This window comes from Sapajus apella, unplaced genomic scaffold (assembly GCF_009761245.1).
Source record: "Sapajus apella isolate SASKATOON/1434 unplaced genomic scaffold, GSC_monkey_1.0 scaffold118, whole genome shotgun sequence".
NCBI lineage: Eukaryota > Metazoa > Chordata > Mammalia > Primates > Cebidae > Sapajus > Sapajus apella.
The window spans coordinates 801846-805608 of record NW_022437058.1 but is presented as its reverse complement, the minus strand read 5'-3'; positions in this window follow the sequence as shown (position 1 = coordinate 805608).

Here is a 3763-nt window from a genome sequence, read left to right as displayed (position 1 = left end):
TCAATCACTCCCTGTCCCAGCTCACCTGTAGGATAGAAGTGTCCTGCTGGGAGGGTCAGGCAGTGAAGGCCAAAAGGTACCCCCAGCCCCACTTTATAACTTCCCTTATAAAGTGGGAAGCTCACTCTTGGAGAAGCAGGACCAAGCTCTTTGGCTGTGGTGCAGAGATGCAGGGGTTTTGTCCAGAGGGACAAGTAGGTCACAAGGTAGCTCTGCAGTCTTGCTGGAGAGGACTGGCTTTATTTGGAACAGAAAGTAGAGAATCCATGGCTGGGTGATGTTGGGGGAAACAGTTTACATGTTTCTGGGTAGAGAGCAGGAGGTAGGTAGCTCTAAGACACAGTAAAATGAACAGAGGCATAAAAAAGGCAGGGAACCACTAAACATACCAATACACAAGTAAAAGGAGTACTAGAAGGAGAGGAGAGTGAGAAGGGAGGAGAAAAACTATCTGAAAGAAAAATATTGCTGAAAACTTGCTATATTTGATAAAAACCATTTTCTCTTATATCTAGGAAGCTTAACAAACTCTAAGTTTGATAAACACAAAGATATCTACACTGAGACACATAGATCATACTAAAGATATTGAAAGACACAGGGAACAGAAAATTTTCCAAGCAGCAAAAGAAAAATGAGTCATGGCTGGGTGTGGTGGCTCATGCCTGTAATCCCAGCACTTTGGAGGTCCAAAGTGGGCAAATCATGAGGTCAGGAGTTCGAGACCAACCTGGCCAACATGGTGAAATGCTGTCTCTACTAAAAAAAAATATATATACAAAAATATTAGCTGGGCGTAGTGGCGGGCACCTGTAACCGCAGATACTCAGGAGGCTGAGGCAGGAGAATCACTTGAACCAGGGAGGCAGAGGTTGCAGTGAGCTGAGATTGCACCACTGCACTTCAGCCCACTTTGTTGATCGCACTACTGCACTCAACAAAGTGCGACTCAGTCTCAAAAAAAAAAAAAAAAAAAAAAAGAAAGAAAAATGAGACATGATGTACAAAATTAATAGCTGGCTTCTTAGCAGAAATAATGGTGGCCCAAAGGTTGTGGGATAATGTACTCAAAATGCTGAAAGAAAAAACAAACAACTACCAAATCAGAATATCATATCTGGCAAAAACTATCCATTAGGAGAGAAGGAGATTTCCAGATTAAACAAAAACAAAAACAAAAACAGCTGAGAAAATGTATTGGTTGAAGACCAACCTCATACTAAAGGAAGTTCTTTATGCTGAAAGGCACCAGACAGTAACTCAAATCCACATGAAAAAACAGTGTGCCAGTAGAGGTAACTATACACATAATTTAAAAGACAGTAAAATATTATATTTCTTCTCTTTCTTTCTCTTAACTGATTTGAGAAACAATTGTATAAAAATTATTTATCTATTATCTATCTGTATTTTGGGTCCTATTAACACATGAAATAAAATATATTTGACAATGACAACAAAAATGAGGTTGTTGAATCAACTCTAAAAATACTATACTTACTAATCTTTTTTCTCCAAACCTCTTTAAAAGATAAAAAATTATATAAAGTAAAAATTATAGCAATATATTATTGGGTTTGTAACACCTACAGACATGCTATGTATAACAATAATTGCACAGAAAAAGGCAATATATAAATCCCACTGTAATTAAGTTTCACAATACTTTAGAATTAATCTGAAATATATTATAATACATTAGTATGTGTATTGTAAGTTCTAGAACAACAAATAATAAAAATAACTTTTAAAAATGAAGAAATTAAAATGTTACACTATAAACTGTTCACTACATGCAAAGAAAGCAAAGGAAGAAAAACAAAAAAGTATGACACCAGAAAACAAAGCAAAATAGCAGACATAGTAAACAGTCAATTAAAGGCCAGTATTAATTACCCTAATACTAAAATCATAAAAAGACACACAAAGAAAAAGTTCTGCAGAACAGTATCCCTTTTGAATACAAATGTAGAACTCCCAAACAAAACACAAGCAAACTGAATTGGGCAACATATAAATAGTAGTATACCATGACCACATGGGATTTATTCCAAGAATGCAAAGTTGGTTTAATCATTCAAAATCAATTTGTGTAACGCAATATATTAATGGAATAAGAGACAAAAAAATGTGACATCAGTAGATGCAAGAAAAAAATCACTTGACAAAATCTAAAATCTTTTCATTATAAAACCACTCTACAAACAAGAAAAAGAAGGGAACTTCTTTTTCTTCCAACCTGATGAAGGCCATCAATTAAAACGTCACAGTTAACATTATATTTAATAGTAAATACTTAATGCTTTTCCCCTAACATCAAGAACAGACAAAAATGTTATTATCACTTCTATTTAACCTCGTACTGGAAGTTCTTGCTAGGGTAATTAGGCAAGAAAATAGAATAAAAAGCAGCCAGTTTGGAGAAGAGGCAAAACTACATTCACAGATGGCATGACATTGCATATAAAAGAAGTCCTAAGGAATCCACTATAAAAATCCACCATGAGAACTAATAAATAAGTTCAACAAGATCTCAAAATACAAGATCAATGTACAAAGTCCATTAGATCGCTATACATTAGCAATGAATACTTTGAAAAATAAGTTAAAGGAAACAATTCAATTTTTAATAGCATCAAAAGAATAAGAGACATAGGAATAAATTTAACAAAAAAGTGCATAACTTTTATACTGAAACTATAAAATACTATTGAAAGTAATTGCAGTAGATCTAAGTACATGGGAAACTATTCCATGTTCATTGCTTATAAGAGTTAATATTGGCAAGATTGTCGTGCTCCCCCAAATCATCTACGAATTCAATGCAATCTATATCAAAATCCCAGTTGGCTTTTTTTTTTTTTTGGAGAAATTGACAAGCTGATCTTATAACATGCATAGAAATGCAAGGAACCCAGATAACCAAAACAATCTTGGTAGTAAAAAAACTAAGTTGAAGAACTCACATTCTGATTTCAGAACTTACTACAAAGTTGCAGTAATCAAGACTATATGGCACAGGTGTAAGGATAGACATATAGATCAAAGGAATGGAATTGAGAGTTAAAAAAATAAATCTTTACATTTACAGTCAACTTGTTTTTTTTTTTGACAAGGCTACAAAGACAATTCAATAGGAGAAAACATTGTCTTTTCAGAAAATGGTACTAGGAGAAATGAATATCAACATGCAAAACAAAAAAAAATGAAGTTGGGCTCCTACCTCACAAAGTACACAAAAGGAAACTGAAAATGGACTGTCTATCTAAATGTAAGTGCTAAATCTGTAAAACTATTAGAAGAAAATGTAACAGTAAATCCTCATGATGTTGGGTGAGGCAATAGTTTCTTAACTATTAGCAACAGTTAACGGTTAGTTAACAATGACACCGAAAGCATAGGTTACAAAAGAAAAAAACAGATAAATTAGACTTTATCCAATCTAAAAGCTTTTTGTGCTGCCAAAGATGCATCAAGAAAGTGAAAAGAATGGGTGAAAGCATTTGCAAGTTATGTATCTGACAAGGAACTTGTTTTTAGAATATATAAAGAGTTCATACAACTCAATATTAAAAAGATAAATGACCCCATTTAAAAATGAGCAAATGATTTGAACAAATATTTCTCCAAAGGAGATAGACAAGTGTTCACCAACTTATAAATTAATATATAAAATGTGCTATACTATACACTGTAATATTATCCACAAAAAAAAGGAATGAAGCCATAATACATACGACATGCATGAATCCTGAAAGCAATA